Below are 19,399 nucleotides of genomic sequence, written 5' to 3'. Positions count from 1 at the left end.
GGACATGGCACTGCTCATCAAGCCATGCTGAGGCAGCATCCCACATGCCACAACTAGAAGGACCCACAACGAAAGAATATACAACTGTGTACTGGGGGGCTTTGGGGAGAAAAAGGAAAAAAATAAAATCTTTAAAAAAAAAAATAAGATATACCTTTAGTGACTCACCATTATATTTAGCATCAATAAACATTCTCTACTTTCCCATAATGTCAGGTCACTAGGCAGCTCTTTCATCCATGGCAAAATGGTTTAGGACTCTTTTTTGTCCCTGAAAAGTTTTAAACAGCAGGTTCCCCTAGAGGCCACCCAGTCAGCTGTGAGTTGTCTTCTGGATAGTTTAGAGCTTAAAGAATAAGTTTTGACCAAGTCTGACAGGTTCCACAACCTTGAAATGCAAAAACCACTGCATGTATAATTTCAGGCCCTTCGTTATGTTAGCACGGATATCAAAAGAAAAATGCATTTTCATGTATTTATTTAGAAGATGAAAAAGATAAAATAATTTTATTCACCTAGAATAATTTAAGTGGATAACTAAACCTTATCTAGCATGTACACGAACCACGTAACTTTTTATCCTTTAATGTATTCAAATAAACTTATAATTTTAAAACAAATGTATTTCATAGTAAAAACCTTTCCTTTTTGCATTTCACACAATAACTACATTAGATATGGTTATACAATAGATGTGGTATAACAACTTAAATATAAAAATATTTTCAAGTCCTAAGTCTAGGGTGACAACTTTAAATAAATTATTTAACGTTCATTCACGTGTTTCTGGTGTATTCTCCATAATATATTCGCCTAACTGTGCATCGAGATTTCCAAGAAAATTAAACATAAAGGAAAAAGCACTCAACAGTAAGGAGAATGTTAGGAGCAAGGTTTACTCCAGTTACAAACGACTTTGTAACTTTTGAGCAGGAGAGTAAAATAGAAGTGAGTTCCTGCATCTCCACATGGAAGTGACATGCAAGAATAAAGAAGAAATTCAAAGCTGATTCAGAAGTGCTAGTTTTGACTATAACCCAAAGCTTTGGTTACAAACAAGACGGCCTGAACAGAAACGAACTTCCTAAATAACAGAAGAAACATAATTTCAAAGCATATCTGGGGCCCTGGACAATATTATATCAATCTTTACAAACAATAGTTGACTCAATAAATATATTGAAAGCAAGTACATATGGATGAAATTTCCTTGACATCATTTAAAAATAATTAAGGGAGGGAAATACTTGGGATAGAAAGCATTCGGGATTTTATTGAAAACAAGCTGTTTGTAAAATAACTTGAGATGTTTAACGAGCTCAAAATGTGGGAGTGTTGGCACATCTTCCTTTTGGATTAATAAACTTTTTATTACTAGAGCCTGGTGGGTATACATTCCTCAGATCTTGTGTCAGCATTACCCTCCTTCAAGAAAGAACCCTGGGGCCAGCTATGGACCACATCCATAGTGTCCTTAAGTACAGGAAATCCTGGGAATACAAGGGGTGACAGAAAAAGGATGATAGCCAAAGCATCTTAATATAATAATATGATTTTTCTCATGAGTTGACTTGCTCTTAGAAATAATCAGTATGAAAGAAATGATGAACTTTGGATTTACAATCAAAATAAAATTCTTTCTATAAAGGTCTAAATTATTTTAAATGCACCTCTCCTGCTAGAATTACCTAGAACCATTGGGAAATAGTTTAAGGAATTTTAAAAGAGTGATATAGAAACAAAAGGCAAAAGGCCACAGATTCAACTACTTCTGTGTCAATTGTATTCTACAAAATGCTAGTTACTATGGGTGCTGTTTTCTTAAGTGTAGAGTCCAAGGAGTTTACTCAATAAAAACCAATTTAAAAAAAAAACCAAGGAAAATATAACAGCTTCCCAGCACCAATGACTGAGAATAAAATTGATTAGAACACACTTGGATATCAAATTCTCCATCCCCCAAAGAACATTTTAGAGGTCAGAAGGTATATCTGCAATACCAATTGCTTTGTGACAATCCTTAGAAATAATTTGGCATTTTACTTAATTTAACACAATTAAAATCTTTTGAAACAACTAGCTGTTCATTCCCAAAGCAAATGCCTAATGCATGGGGAGTTTATAAAGGAAAGAGTCAGTATAGCTGGGAGAAGACAAATGTACTGGAAGAGATGAGACTGGAAATCGGCCTTGAGAGATGGATAGGATTGAAAAAGACAGAAAAATGAAAAAGAAAGTAAGTCACAGGGCAGAGTTACGAACAAGAATCAAAGCACAAGATTGAGCTTGCTGGGGACAGAGAGATTAACCTGACCAGAGTGAGGAATGCTCTTGAGGAAACTGAAATACAAAGATGAATAAAATGCAAGACTACATAAGGTCATTAAAGCTAAGCAGAAAAGGGAGGACATAATGCAAATAGAAGGAAGATTACAAGTTTTGAATTCAGAAAAGTCATGATGGAATGGGTGTTCTAGAAATTATTAGTGTTGAGGTATGAGTTTGTAGAATGGATAGAAGAGACTCTGGAAGAAGGAAAATGAACTGGGACGTTGTTGCAGAATTACAAGCAGAAGGTAATTAGGGAGTAGGATGTTGCACTGGCAGTCAGCAAAGCCAATGGAGCAAGAAATATCACCAAAGTGTCAAAGACCAACAGAGTCAACTAAGAGAGAGAGAGATCCACACACGGTAAAATGGAAAAAGCATGGGCTGGGGACTGAGTTTGAATCTTCACTTCATTATTTATTAACTCTGTGACCATATTGAAGTCACAAAATCCCTTCAGTATCTTCCATTTCCTCATCTGTAAAAGAGGCATGAAAATACCTACGATGCAGAGTTGTAAGAAATAAATGAGAGAATGCATATAAGACATCTGGCAAGAAATAAAGAAATTGTAGTTGTTCTTATTAAGAGAGTATAGAATAAGAGAATGTGGAATTTGTGTAATTTCCCACCATCACTAGAAATGTCTTTAATGATCCTTTCACTAACCCTGACGGATATACTCCAGTGGAAAGAAATGAATCATGGGGTTTCATTTGACGACGAATACTTGTAATCATCACTTGCAAAAATATGTTATTTTCTGTTCTGCTTCTTGCCGTTACACTTTTTCAAACCAATGACTGCAAAGCAAGTGAGAACTTGGCAGGATGAACTAAAGGGCTGTAGTTTCAGGGACGTCTGGACACTGACCAATGAAGAAAATGAAATTTCTAATATTGATTAGGTTTCGCTCCAAGAACTCCAGGTACTCTTGCTGAGTGTTGTATATATTTTTTACAAAGATAAAGATAATAGATGCTGCAGATTTCTTGTTGTGCATGAACATGCAAGTAGGCTATGGACCACATAAAGATACTAACCTACTAGAAAAGCCAAGTTCCAGCTCATCTTTGCTGTTGGAGAGCCCTTGTCTCCCATTTTGTAAGTGGAAATCCTTCAACAGCTCAGAGTACAGATGTCAACTTTTACCTGAAAAGCACGTAGATATACCTCTTGGTCTGTTGGTATTCCAGAAACCAACGCTATTGTCCTTCAAAAGTTTAAATGGAAGGTATGATTTCTTTATATGCCACAGCAACCAGGCCTGGATTTTATAATTATAAAAGTAGTTCATTTACTATAAAACTGTTCGTTCATCCACTCTTACAAGCACAAGTAAATTTCTTATCTTAGTAATTTGAAATCTAGACACTAGTTTCAAATATCATTCTCTTAGAAAGAGAGTATTTTGACTAAGCTTTATTCAACACCTCTATCACTAAAAGATATTAAAATTGTCTCTTACAAAACTGATAGTTCATTCCCACCTGGATTTCAAGGAATAGGGGAAAGAAAAGAGAGGATATCACATAGGAAAATGCATTAAACTATTGCTTAGTTTCATGTAGTTTGTAACATTTTTAATTGTATTTTTTCAAGGCCAGGTTTTTAGGTACATGTTTTATGAGTTACAGCTATGTAACCATCAATAGAATCAAAATATAGAATGTTTCCATCATCCCATAAATTCCTTGTGCCCCCTACATAGTCCATCTCTTCATCTAATCCCAACCCTAGGCGTCCACTGCTCTCTTACCCATACCAGAAGTTTTCCCTTTTCTGAATAGCACATAAGTGGAATAATACATTATGTTTGCTTTTGTATCTGGCTTTTTTCTCTTGACATAATGCTTTTGAGATTTATACATGTTGTTGCATAAATCAGTAGTTTCTTCCCTTTTTTTGCTGTGTAATTTTTCATTGTATGGATGTTTATACTTTCAGCAGTTGATGGACAATTAAGTTGTTTACAGTTTTGGAGAGTATGAATAAAGCTTCTATAAATATTCACGTAGAGCTTTGTGTAGACATATGTATTCATTTCTCTTGGGTAAATACCTTAAGTGGCATATCTAAGTCAATGTATGGTATTGGAACACCTCATAAAATACTAGAAATTAATATCAACCTACTCCTCATCCCATTTCTAAAAATTAACCAGAAATGTATTTTAAACCTTAAGACACACCCAAGACTAAAATTTCCAGCAGAAAACACAGGAAAACAATCTTTGTGACTTTTAGTAAGTAAGTAAAAGTAATTTACTTTTAGTAAATTTTGTAAGAAAATTAAAAACTGTCTTCCAAAGTAGCTATACCGTTTTGCATTCCCACCAGCAATGTCTGAGAGTTCCACTTGCTCCACATCCTTGTCAGCACTTGGTATTGTCTTTTTTTGTCTTTAATTTTTAGCTTTTTTAATAGGTGCATGGTGGTATTTCATCGTGATTTTATTTTGCATTTCCCTATTGACTAATGATAGGGAACATCCATTCTTATGTTTATTTGCCATCTGTATCTTTTCTTTGATGAACTGTTCAAATCATCAGCCTGTTTTTTTATCTGGTTGGTTATTTTCTTATTATTGAGTTATGAGAGTTCTGAATACAAGTCTATTACCAGATATCTGTTTTTGCAAATATCTTTTCTCAATTGGTAACTTGTCTTTTCATGTTCTTAATATCATTTTTTGAACAAAAGAAGTTTTTATGATGAAACCTAAATTATTTTTTTCTTTTATGGTTTCTGCTTTTTGTGTGTTATCTAAGAGATTTTTGCCTTACTAAAAGTCACAAAGATTGTTTTCCTGTGTTTTCTTCTGGAAATTTTAGTCTTGGGTGTGTCTTAAGGTTTAAAATACATTTCTGGTTAATTTTTAGAAATGGGATGAGGAGTAGGTTGATATTAATTTCTAGTATTTTATGAGGTGTTCCAATACCATACATTGAAAAGACTATCCTTCCTCCATTGAATTATCTTGACATCTATGTCTATGAACCATTGTCTATAGACAATTGTATGGGTCTATTTCTGGAGTCTCCATCTCGTTCCAGTGATCTATATGTCTGACCTTTCACCAAAACCATGCTTGTTAATTTCTGTAGAATTATAGTGAGATTTTAAATCACAAAGTGTGAGTTACCTACTTTGTCTTATTCAAAAGCACTTTTACTATTCTAGGTCCTTTCCTTTTTCATATATATTTTAGAATCAATCTGGTAATTCCCACACAAAATCCTCCTAGGGTTTTTGTTAGGATTTCACAGAGTCCCTAGATCGAGTTGAGGAGAACTGACATCTTAACATTGTCTTCCATCTGTAAACATGATAGAGCTCTCCATTTATTTCAATCCTCTTTGATTTTTCCCAACTGTGTTACGAGTTTCAGTGTTCAAATAATGCAACTGTCTTTTTAGTTTTATCCATAAATGTTTCATGTTAGTCAATGTTATTGTAAATGATGCTACTTTTTTTAAAATTTCAATTTCCAACTTTTCCTTGCTAATATATAGAAAGGGAGCAGATTTTTGTATCCTGAGTCTTGGCTAAACTCACTTATTAGTTCTTGTAGTTTTTCTATAGATTATTTTGGACTTTCTGTGTGGACAATATGTCTCCAAATAGGAAGAATTTTATTTTTTCTTGTTTAATCTATACCCCTTTTATTTCTTACTGCCTATTGTGCTGACTAGGAACTCCAGTATCATTTTGAACAGAAGTGATGAGAATGGGCATCCCTAACTTGTTCCAGAACTTGGGGGTAAAGAATTCAGTCTTTCACCGTCAAGCATCACATTAACTGTAGTTTTTTACAGATGTCCTTTAAGAGACTGGGGATGTTTCCTTCTATTCCTACATTCCTGAGAGTTTTATTATGAGTAAATGTTGACTTTAGTCAAATACTTTTTCTGTATCTATTGAGATGATCATATAGTTTCTGTTTTTTCATCTTTCGATACAGTAAATTACATTGATTGATTTTCAAATGTCAAAATAAATTTGCTTCTCACCACATCACAATGTATTATCTTTTTTATATATGGATGGATTTAATTTCCAAGTTTTGTTAAGGACTTCTGTGTCTATGCTCATAAAGGATGTACTCTGTAGTTCTGTTTTCTTGTTATGTCTTTTTCAATTACTAGTATCAGGATAACGCTGGCTTCATAAAATGCGTTCCGAACTTTTTCTCCTCCTCTATTTTCCGGAAAATTTAGGCTAGAATTAGTATTATTTCTTCCTAAAATGTTTAGTAGACTTCACCAATGAAACCATCAGGAATTGGAATTTTGGAGTTTGGACAGTTTTTAACTGAATTTAATTTCTTTAATGGGTACAGATATATCAGGTTATCTATTTCTTCTTGAGTAAACTTTGATAGTTTATGCCTCTGAGAGAAATTCTCCATTTCATTTCTTTGAAGGAACTTGTCCTTTTCATTAAGTTATCAAATTTTTTGGCATTAAGTTGTTCATAATATTCCCTTACTGTCCTCCTAAAGTCTGAATTTGCTGTAGTGATGTCCTCTTATTCCTAATATTAGCAATTTGTGTCTTTTCTCTTTATTTCTTTATCAGTTTGCCTAGAGATGTATAACATTTTTTTACCTTTTCAGAAAACCAGCTTTTGGGGTTTTGGCTTTCTGTATTGTTTGTCTTTTCTTGTCTTCATTATTTTCTTCCTTTTGCTTAGTTTGGGTTTGATTTGCTCTTCCTTCACTACTTTCTTTAGGTGAAGCTTATATTATTGTTTTGAAGTTTTTCTTGGTTTCTAATCCAAGCATTTAATGCTATAAATTTCCCTCTAATCACTGCTTTGGCTCTGTCCCATAAATCTTGATATGTTCTGCTTTTGTTTTCATTCAACTCAAAATATTTTCTAATTTCCCTTGTGACTTCCTCTTTGACACCTGAGTTATTTAGAAGGGTATTGTTTAATTTCCAAATATTGGGGGATTTTCTATATACCATTCCTTCATTCCTTTACTGATTTATAGTTTAATTCCACTGTGGTCTGAGAACCTACTTTGTCTAATTTCAATTCTTTTAAGTGAGTTAAGTTTTGTTTTATGGCCCTCATCTGCACTTGTAAAAACTACATCTTCTGCTGTTGTTGGGTGCAGTGTTCAAAAATGTCTATTAGACCAAATTGATTGGTAGTGTTAATGTCCTGTACCTCCTTACTGATTTTTTCTTTGTTTTTTGAATCAATTACTGAGGGAAGAGTGTTGATGTCTTCAAATGAATTGAAGATTGGTCTATTTCTCCTTTCAAGTCTATCATTTTTTGCTTCATGTATTTGGAAGCTGTGTTATTAGGTGAATGTATATTTAGTATTGTGATATCTTCTTGATGAATTGAACTCTTTACCATTATATAATGTCTATTTTTAACCCTGGTAATATTCCTTGCTTTGAAATATATTTTATTTGATTTTAACCCAGCCACTATAGCTCTCATGTGATTAAGATTTACATGATATATCTTTTTCAATCCTCTAAATTTAAACTATCTTTGTCTTTATATTTAAAGTGAGTTTCTTATAAATAGCATATAATTGGGTCTTGCTGTTTTACCAGCATTGTCTTTTAAATGTAGCATTTAGATGATTTCCTTTTAATATGATTGTTGATCTGGTTGTTTTAAAATCCACCATCTTGTTAGATGTATTTTGTTTGTCCAAATTTTTCTTTACTTTTTCTCTCTCTCTGCTTTCCTTGGATTAGCCAATTATTTTTTATAATTGTATTTCATCTCCGCTATTGGATTATTAGTCATACTTCTGTTTTTAGTGGTGGCCATAGGATTTAAAATATACATTTTTAACTTACCACAATCCATCTTTAAGTAATGCTATAACATTGTGTGAAAATCTTCCAGCAATATATTTCCAATTCCTCCCTCCCATTCTTTGTGTTATTTATTTATTTTTTATTTCATTTTTTAATTTTTTTGAGGAAGATTGGCCCTGAGCTAACATCTGTACCCACCTCGTCTACTTTACATGTGGGATGCCTGCCACAGCATGGCTTGATAAGTGGTACTTAGGTCTGGGCCCCAAGTGTGAACTGGTGAACCCTGGGCTGCCAAAGCGGAGTGCACGAACTTAACTGCTATGCCACTGGGCTGGCCCCTCTTTGTGTTATTTTTGTCAAACATATATTTTTACATATTTTAAACTTCTCACAATATGTTTTTATTATTTTTGCTTTAGCAGTCTATTACCCTGTAAAGTGATTAAATTTTTTCCTTTTTTGTTGGTGAGGAAGATTGGCTCTGAGCTAACATCCATTGCCATTCTTCCTCCTTTTGCTTGATGAAGAGTGTTGCTGAGCTAACATCTGTGCCAATCTTCCTCTATTTTGTATGTAGGATGCCTCCACAGCACGGCTTGATGAGCAATGTATTGGTCTGCACCTGGGATCAGAACCTGCGAACCCTGGGCAGCTAAAGTGGAACACGTGAACTTAACCACTATCCCACCAGGCCAGCCCCTAAAGTGATTAAATATTTTTAAATCTTTCAAATTTAACTTAGTTTTTATCATTATCTCTGCTCTTTATTTTTTGTGTAGATCCAAGTTTCCATTTGGTATTATAATCCTAGAGAACTTCCTCTTTATTTCTTGTAGTGTAAGCACATTGACAATAAATTCTCTGAGCTTTTTCTTGGCTGAAAATATCTTTATTTCACTTTCATTTTTGAAATATGTCTTCTCTGGGTATAGAATGCTGGGTTGACAGAGGTTTTTTTCTTTAAGTACTTTGGCTTCTGGCTTCTGACTTACACAATTTCTGACAAATATTCTGGTGTAATCCTTTTCTTATTCCTTTGTATGCAATGTTCTTTTTTTTTTTGCTCTAGCTTCTTTGAAAATTTTCTCTTTGTCTTTGGTCTACAGTAGTTTCAGTATAACACATCTAGGTGTGGTTTAGTTTTGTTGTATTTTGGTATTTATCCTTCTCATCATTCTTTGAGCTTTTGGATTTGTGGTTTGATCTCTTACTCGTTCGAGGGGAAGGAGAATTCTCAGACATTATCTCTTCAAATATGTCCCCTGTCTTCATCTCTCTCTGTTCTCCCTCTGGAATTATAATTATACACACATTAGACCACTTGATACTGTTGTGCAGACTTTGGATGCTCAGTTATGTTTGCTATTCATTCATTCTTTCCTCTTTGTCTTTCACTTTGGATATTTTCTGTTAACCTCTCTTCCACTTCAGTGTGTCTTCCCTCAGCTGTGTCCAGTCTAATGAGTCCATCAGATCAGCTCTTCATCTCCGATATCATGTTTTTCTTTCAGCATTCCCACTTGGCCTTTTCTTATACTTTCTATATGTTGCTAAATTCCCCAACTACTCATGCATATTGTCCACATTTTCTACTAGTTTTCTAACATGTTAATTATCATTATTTTAAAATCTCTTTCTTATACTTTGAACATCTATCTAATTCTGGTTCTGCTGATTGTTTTACCTTTTGACTATAGGCTGTTTATTCTTGCTATTTTTGTGTATGTTCTATACTTTTTTTTTATTATTGAATGTCAAACATTATGTAGAAGAATAGTAGAGACAGGGGTAGATAATATTTATACCTGGAAATGGATATCCATTTTCTACTATAAAGTGATTAGAATGGGGTTTTGAGCCAATCTAGTGAGGAATTGAGCTGAGTTTGGGTTTCATTATTGCTAACTAACATTAACTTCAGTATACCTCAGTTTTCATATTCCTCTAGCAGTAGACTGGTACGACTTTAGATTCAGAATGGGGGCTAGAGTGCCTAATAGTTCTCAGTGTCCCTGCTCTCCCATCAGCTTTCAGCAGAGCACAAAGGCCTACACCACACCAGGGTCTCCCTCCATGCGTTGTTCTTCCTCTAGCAGTAGATTGCTCTTGCTTGTTATTCAGCATCAGGCTCATGGAGAAGGGAGAGAAGTTCTCGCTTGTCCTGATAGAGCCTCAGTCTTAGGTAGGCTTTCTATACCTGAGCCTTCTCAGTATTCCTGCCTCTTTCATCCATGGCAATAAAATTCTACCTTATATCTGCAGTTGTACTTGGATAGGAGTTTTCTCATCTCCCCCAGTAATAGCAGCTCTCTACTTGTTATAAATACAGAATTTGGGGTCCAAGATGGATTCCTGCTGCTCCCCTAACTGTGGGGGGTTTTTGCTTCCATCTTTTCTCCAAAAGCAATGAATTTTTTCCTTTCTTTCTAAGAGATTGTTTCCTATCCTTCCTCCAGAAGCAGACAAGGTTTGCTTCTCCTTCTCCCATACAAGCAATACTTGAACTTGGAAGAGAGGATTTGCCGCCCTTTCCCGCCCAAGGTTTTCCTTCATAGGAGAGAAAGGTGCAGGAAACCTGATTCATGCTTGCCTCCTCTGCCACCCTGTCCTATAGCAGCCAATATCTCTTTCACACCTAAACTATTGAGGGAGACTCTCTCCGGTCTTCTTCCCTTCCCCCAGTTTTTCTCATGAGGACCCAGCAGAGGTCCATGCAGAAATACTTCCGAGTGAGTGTAACTACCTTTGTGTCTGGGACTCCATTTATTCCCAGAGGAGATCTTTCCAATGTGATGGTTTTTCTGATATGTCAATTTGACTAGGGTACGGTCCTCAGTATGTAACCAAACACTAATTTGGCTGTTGATGTAAAGGAAGCTTGCAGATATAAGTAAAATCCATAATCTATTAACTTAAATAAGGGGCAGTATCCTGGATAATAAGTGGGCTAATTTAACTGATTAGAAGGCTTAAAAGCCAGGCAGAGGCTCCCCTAAAAAAGAAGAAATTCTATTGTCACCAATGGCAGGATTTCCTTCTTTTTATGGCGATTCTATATTTATACATTTTCTTTATTCATTCATCCATCAACAGACACTTACGTTGTTTCCACATCTTGGATATTGTGAATAATACAGCAATGAACATGGGAGTGCAGGTATCTCTTTGAGATGGTGATTTGATTTCCTTGACATATACACACAGAAGTGGGATTGCTTGGTCATATGGTAGTTCCATTTTTAATTTTTTAAGGAATCTCTATACTGTTTTCTATAATGGCTGTACCAATTTACATTCCCACCAACAGTTTACCAGGGTTCCCTTTTCTCCACATCCCATGGCATGTTTTATCTCTTGTCTATTTGATAATAGACATCCTATCAGGTGTGAAGTGATATCTCATTGTGGTTTTGATTAGCATTTCCCTGTTGATTAGAGATGTTGAGCAGCTATTCACATACCTGTCGGCCATTTGTATCTTCTTTGGAAAAATCTCTATTCAGGTCCTTTGGCCTACCATTTGTGACAACTTGGAAGACATTGTGGTAAGTCAAATAAGCCAGACACACAAAGACAAATACTGTATGATCTCACTTATATGTGAAATCTGAAAGAGTCAAGCTCACAGAAGCAGACAGTGGAATGGTGGTTGCCAGGAGTTGAGGGTGATGAGATGTTGGTCAAGAGGTACAAACTTAGTTATAAGATGAATAACCTCTGGTGACCTAATATACAGTGGTGAGTATAGCTAATAATACCGCATTGTATACTTGAAATTTTCTAAGTGAGTAAAAAACAAAGTAACTATGTGAGGAGATGGCTGTGTTAATTAGCTTGATTGTGCTCATCACTTCACAATGTATAGGTCGATCAAATCACTTATATGTGATTTTATGTTTATATCTTAAATATAAACAATTTTTATTTGTCTGTTATACCTCGATAAAGCTGGGGAGGGGAGAAGAAATTCTGCCTGTGGACAGCAGCTTATGCCTGTGCCTGTAAGTTTCATGCTGACCACAATCTGCACTCCTGAAGGCCTGTATTATGGACTTGGAACTTTCTTAGCCGGCTACCACCATCACCTGATTCAAGTCTTTGTGATATATATACTATAGATAGATAGATAGATAGATGGATAGATAGATAATCTCCTACTTGTTCTCTTTCTTTGTTGATCCTTGGCTTATATAGTCCTTGACTGCAACAATCTTTACCTTCTAGTAGGAGGAGACAGATAATAAACATAAATATATCAAGAGGCGATAAATAATACAAAGAGAAGTTAAGTAAAGGCATAGACAAGACAGACTGCCTTAAACAGAGTGTCAAAAAAAAATTTTGATGATATGAACTTCGCATGGAAACTTGAATGAAGTAAGGAAGCAAGGCCTACATGTATTTGAGAGAAAAACATTTCTAGTCTAGAGATTAGCAAATGCAAAGCTCATGATGTGATGGAACACTTAGCCTGTTTGAGGAAGAGAAGAAAGATGGAAGGGCTGAAGTTCAGGCAGTGAGGGGAAAATAGAGGAGTTAAGGTCAGACAGGCTCCCGGGGCAGATCATGTACGATTGGAAGGTATAAGAGGCTTTGGGTCTTATTCTGAAGGACATAAGGCACTCTGTAGGGTTGTGAGTAGACACAGGTTGGAAGTACCCGGCTGCCATGTAGCAAACGGAACGTATGGCAGAAGAGTGGAAGCAGGCAGAGCAGTTGAGGAGCTATTATAATATTATATATTATAATATTCCAGTAAAAGGGCACTTTGGTCCAGAGTGACAGGAATGAAGACGGCAAGAAGTGGTCAGATTCTCAGTATATTCTGAAGGTAGAAATGAGGGGGTTGCTGAGGGATTTGGATGAGGGCGTGAGAAAAAGCACAGACAAGAATAACACTAAACTTTTGGGCCCGGGGCCTCACTCCCTTGGGAGGCTCTCCCTGACTCCCCAAGTCTGGATTAGGTGATACCCCATGGCTCTGCTCTTTAGACTGCAAAATAATCATCACGCCACCCCATGTTTGCTGTTAACTTTCTGTTATCCATTCAGGATTGCAGGCCTCTCCAGGCTAAGGACTGTTTACATCTTGTTCATGACCACATCCCTAGGACCTCCTGCAGTCTCCTGAAGGCTCAGAAACATGTATTGAATGAAGGACTGGGGTTTTTTTAATGTTTGCAGTTTACAATTAAGAAATATCATATTATAATTAAATTAATTTCAACTTATTTAGTATATAATACATTAAATATACTTCACTAAATTTTATTTTCATAAATTTGTTAACCATTTATAATTTCTTTATTTTCAGTATTCATTTTTTGCCCTGTCTTCTATATCTACTGAGGCTTTACTTTTTTTTTATTAATTTGGATAAAATGTTTTTATATTACAGATATTATCTCATCTGTGATATCTATAGAAATATTCCTTATGTAGTGTTTGTATTTCAATTTCGATATTTTTGATGTAGAGGGTAATTTTTAATTTCATTTTTACGAGGTCAGATTTATTGGTCATTTCTCTTAGACTTTTTTTAAAAGTCCCTTTACACCTACAGAGCAAACACATATAATTTACCCTATTCCTCAAGTTTACATGCTTTAATTTTTCTAAATTATCCCTTCTTTTATCCTGGGATTTATTTTGTATGTGAGAGAAAAGGATTTACTAAACTGATCTTTCTTTAAAAATGGAAAACAATTGAAAAGGACAATGAGCTCTAACCTGAGAACCTCCTTACCAATCTCGCAAGGCCAAGAGTTGTATGTTGTGTGTGTTATTTTTAAATGGTAACTAATGTCTTTATTGTTTCCAAAACAATACAAGCTGTCCCTGAAGGCAATATCAAAATATGGAACAGCAGCATTCTGTATTTTAAAAGATGTATCAATACATATCAGATGTTTATTTGAATTGGTTTACTGAGCTAACGCTACTGAAAGATATAGCGTTTAAGCACAAACAGTACTTTACTTTTTCCAAATGACCTTTCCAGTTCCCAAGGACTCCCAAATGGATATAGCTAAAAGCAGGAACTTTATTTTGGTTGAACCATGCTTTGGAATGAGGCCATTTCTAGGCATTCTTATGTGTTCAACAAAGGCTATCTTGATATAACTGTGCTCATTCTACTTGTGACCTAAATAAGGCTTAATCCAATTCTTTAATAGCATAGCACTAGCCCACCGACATGTTCTTAATTTAGCACGGCCACAGATAATTGAACAAATTTTCTTAACTTTTTGCTCTCTGACAAAATTAAGCACAAAAAAGGCATGTGATCATGGGGACTAAAAATACACAAACACAAAAAAATTTTTCAAACCTTAAAAACTCATACTAAATTTGAGGTCAAAAGTTGACTACTATACCAAATATAGGACTTTACACACTGTCCAGGGTCCTAAATCCCTAGGTTTATAGAAATCCCAAATACAACATATTTTCTCTTATTAAAATTTTCTATTTCTAATACTGTTAAATTTTTACTGTAATAAAAATATAAAGATGCGTAAAGCTAGTTTATAAGATCAGAAAGTTTTCAAGTATCACAATATTTCAAAATCCAACTCCAGGTTTTGGTTTTAAAAAAATCAAATCCTAATTAACTTATCCCAATTTTTATCAAAATGAAAACATTTACTGAGGAAGAGAAGCGACTGGGAAATATGCTGGAATTTCACCTTTGTCACTTGCATTTAAATCAAGTAAAAGAGTGTCCATGTGGCTTTCAAAGGTACAAATAAAACATGTTAAGAATTTTAGCTGACTTCTTAAAAGACTGGATTTCTTCTTATATATTATTAACTTTTGAACCATAAATCTACCTTCCATCTTAGAATCTTGGCATCAGGGCACTCAGCAAAAGTTTAAATGTTCTCACTTAGAGAATATTTTTTGGTAAAAGATGTGAGGAATGTTACATGACTGTCAAGTGACCAAGTAAATCATCTGAGGATTCCATCTTGTACATTTCATAATTGTGTACCTTTGCATTTGGTTCAATACCCAAATATCCAAACCAAACCAAAGGCTTAAAATTAATGCATATATTTCATCTCAGAGATGATAGAATATGAGTATTTAAGCTAAATAATATTTGATAAAAGCACTTTATTTGAAATATTAAGTAAAAAACAAATTTGACCATGTAAAATATTTTTTCATAAAAACACTTTATTTGAGGGGCTGGCCCCATGGTGTAGTCGTTGAGTTTGGTGCACTCCCCTTTGCTGGCCTGGGTTCATGGGTTCATATCACAGGCAAGGACATACATCACTCATCAGCCATGCTGTAGTAGTGTCCCACATAAAAATGGAGGAAGACTGGTGCAGATGTTAGCTCAGACCTAATCTTCTTCGAGCAAAAAAAGAGGAAGATGGGCAACAGATATTAGCTCAGGGAAAATCTTCCTCAGCAAAAAAAAAGCACACTTTATTTGCATATTTAAATAAAAAACAAGTTTGACCATGTGTTAGAAGTAATAATTTAGGCAATAGTTCAAAAAGGTCCTTGTTGTTCAAAGCAAAAACAGCATGATTTATAAGGATAGATTACAAACTCTACATGTCACCACAGCACATCAGGTGTTTTTACTGAATACATTTCCTTTTCATGTATGCGCTAGAAAAGAAGAGTTCTTTTCCTTGCCAAGTTTGAGCATTTGGCTTTACAATCATAATCATATTCAGGTCATCAATAGGGACTATGCAGTGAAAGTCAAATTGCGTTATGGTGCATTTTAAGTGGTTTATTTAAATGCTTCTTCTGGTGGGCTAATAATATCTTTTGAATCTAAAAAATGAGTCATTTTAACAATGAGTTAAAAAATGTACACAAGTGTCCAGAATTCTGATCGCTTCTATAACATCTGAGTGTAATGAACATTTTAAATCACTTTTAATTGCCCACATCCAGGTTCTCCTCTCACTCTCAAGCTGAAACACTTACAATAAATTTGAGGGACTAATAATTTTAAATCATTGTGTACTGCCCATGCTCGGAACCGATCACTTCCAAATTTGAGGGCATATAAAAATTTGAAGAGCTCCAATTATTTTAAATCACCATGTGCAGCATGGAGAGAGATGTGAAATTGTTGTAGTGCCTCGCATTTTTTTAAGCGCTTCAGTTTGGAAGGGAGTCAAGCAGCATTCCAGCATTGAGGCACAAGACGCATTGGCCTCGTTTGACATCCTAACACTCATCAAAACTAGAAATTTCTACCTGAAAGTCACAGAACTGGGTTTTTTTCAATTTCACATTTTGAAAGGTGGGTCTCTTTTTAAACCCTAATAAACACCCTTTTCCAAGTAGGAAACAGTAAAGTGAGAAATGTGGTGGTTAGTAGATCAGCCAAGGGAGAAAGATCCAAATAGTATTTACAAAGAATGGTTTTCCTTCAACTTAAGGCAATGCCATAGATAAAAGAGACACAAAGCTAAAGAAATGCAAGAAAGTTCTAAAAGAACAGCAGGCAAATTCATACACTCCTACAGCCGAATTTTCATCATAGTGGCATTTCCCTCACCGTGTTTTTCCTTGACTCAATTTGCCCAGCAAAGCTAACTTTCTGGTCCCTTCTCGGATGAATGATTATACGGCATTATGTTTTACCAACACTCTTGCGCCACTTTCGCTGTATTCTCTTTGTTTGGTTGTGGGAGAGGGTGAGCACTTTGACATTTTATACAGCTCAGAGTTCACTTTCGACATCCAAATCCTTAAAGAACCCCAAAATTATATCAGCACAATCAGGCTATTTAAAAATGGCCTTTCTTCAGCATTTTCCATCTTTTCATCTAAATAAAAAGTTATGGTCTCCTTTGTTGCCTTTGGGTTTTCACGTATTTGGGGCCTGGCACTGCCCAGAGACAGGATACTCCTCATAATTCTGCGTCAGTGAAAACAAAATGTCCGGTAGTTGGTATGAGGAAAAAAAAGGGTAAAGGAAAAAAATGAAAGAAAAAGAGCCCGAAGGCACTGGAATAATTAAGCAAATGCAGTGACAGCTGTGGCAGGTCCTGGGCAGCACTGGCTCCACTGAGCTGAATTAATGACATCAACAGCCCAGTATCTCCATTAACATTTGATCATTAATTATTACCCTCTGACAGTAAGAGCCTAAACCTTCTTAGGAGTGGCCTGTTATTAATCTACCTTACCTGCCTTGAGCAGGGCCTGCTCACGCACCTCAGTGCAGTTGGTGGGCTGGTTTTCCTTTCTTATTTTTTTAAACCTCAACTATTGCTTCATTTACTGGGGTAAATGGTGATGAACATCGAATTACAAAGTCTGCTTTGGATTGCTGAGTTACGTTTTTCCGTCTGAGACATCCTAATCCGCCTGGAGTTGTCGCGCTGAGTTTCTCTGTCAAGTTCAGAAGGGTCAGGAGACAGGCTACCTGAAGAGTTGCCCGAGGCGCAAAGAAGTAAATCATTCACCATTGTCCCTTCAGCCAGCCCTGCGGGGCCCGGAGTCCCTCAGATCTCCTCAGAATCTTATTCTCGGGACTGTGCTCACTGGGCATAACTGTCTTTTCAGTTCTAAAATGTTTCACTTAAAACACTAACCAAAACATAGAGAAGTTCAATTTTATGTATATATCATCAAATAATCACCTCATCAATTCTGATAAGCCTTCAGACAAGTCACATTCTCTCTGTTTTCCAATGAAAATTATTTGAGTTTTATCTTTTATAAATTAAAGATTCATTGTGTATTTATATCTAAATGTTTCTGGTGAACCTTTAAAACTTGTCAGAGACTTGGCAATTTAATATGCATGCACACACACACCCCCCACACATAATTTATAAAATTGTAGGAGGACGAAGCATCCAAAAAAAAAAAAATCCCAAATGGTCTGTTAATGTTTAACAATACTTCAATTTCTCTTCAACGAAGACCTGTCCTTACCGTGTGACGGTGTATGTCCGTCACTGGTGAGGAAAAATAAATTGGGAAAGGCAAACAGAAGCTCATGTGTTAAGTACTCTCCTCACAGCAGCAGACCTTACAGTATTAGAGTGATAATTAACCTTCACCAAAGAAGACTTCATAGAAGTCCAATACATTAATTTGCTGATTGTTCTTCTCCTGCTAGAGACATAATCCAGAGTTCACTTCCTAGTCATAAACATAGACACAATACAACTTAATAGAGTGCCTGCTCCAGCTAATGGCCCTGAATGGACTGAGAAAATCCCAGGGCTTTTAGCACTGTATAGTATATTCCCCAGCATACGGAGGGAATTTATGCATCTCTCCTCTTCCGCAAGGAAACAATGGTAGAATCAGACCTGACCAAAAGTTTCCGTCAGTTCCGTTTTCTGTAGGTCAGCGATCTTGGCTCCCAGGTGGTAGGCATTTCTAGGTCTATCTAAGAGGATCGTGAGAAATAAATAAATCCCATGCTCACCAATTAGCCCCCAAAGAGCCTTCCTCCCACTTAGGGACAGATCTCTGTTCTATTTACTAGCTCATCGAGTAGTCCTCCATGAGGACTCTCTTGGGTCCTCTGGTCAATTCACATGATTCCCCAGGTCTCTTTGTTGGAGACCTTTACTCAGAAGTCACCTAAGATGCAGAACATGTGGAATGAAGCCTTTGATTAATACAAGTTCTTGGTTATCCAGTACAATAAAATTATAAAGTGAAAGAAAGAGTAATTTAAACTCTGTGGACTTCAGTTCTCTCCCCTGTAAAAGTGGTAGAAAAAAATAAACAGCATGGTTCCTTGCAAGTCTACAGTTGAGATTTTTGTGGAAACATGTTTGTTTGCACAGCTAAAGCCAGAGTGGTGAAGGAAGAACCTAGAAGGAAGGACAAAGTAACCAGGACTAAATTCCACGTACTAAAACCAGAAAAAAAAACTGAATAGGGGTCAGCCTGGTGGTATAGTGGTTAATTTTGTGTTCTCTGCTTCAGCGGCCCAGGGTTCACAGGTTCTGATCCCAGACATGTACCTACACAGCGCTCATCAAGCCATGCTGTGGCAGCATCCCACAAAAAATAAAAAAATATAGAGGAAGATTGGCACAGATGTTAGCTCCGGGCCGATCTTCCTCACCAAAAATAAATAAATAAATAAATAAAAAATTTTAAAAACTGAATATCTTTGATGTACAAAGCCAATTTTGTAATGAAGGAAAAAAATAAATCAACGCAACCTATCTATGTACCATTTTCTTTTAGCCTTGTGGGAATTATCATCATATGGCATCAATCTTTCCCATCCGTTGACCAGTTAGCTCTGTTCCCTAAGACT

The 19,399-nt window shown here is 35.8% G+C and overlaps 1 long non-coding RNA gene across 1 annotated transcript in view; it reads right to left on the bottom strand.

The window, feature by feature from the left end:
* Positions 1–15,285: 15,285 nt before the first annotated feature.
* The window catches only part of LOC103566234 (uncharacterized), a 57,152-nt gene continuing 53,038 nt past the window's right edge, over positions 15,286–19,399 (bottom strand). Inside the window, exon 4 of the long non-coding RNA XR_548452.2 lies at positions 15,286–15,486. This is a non-coding gene — a long non-coding RNA (uncharacterized lncRNA). The remainder of the gene's footprint in view (positions 15,487–19,399) is intronic.

Source organism: Equus przewalskii, chromosome 17, assembly GCF_037783145.1.
Source record: "Equus przewalskii isolate Varuska chromosome 17, EquPr2, whole genome shotgun sequence".
NCBI lineage: Eukaryota > Metazoa > Chordata > Mammalia > Perissodactyla > Equidae > Equus > Equus przewalskii.
This window is presented reverse-complemented; position numbering and strand designations above follow the sequence as displayed.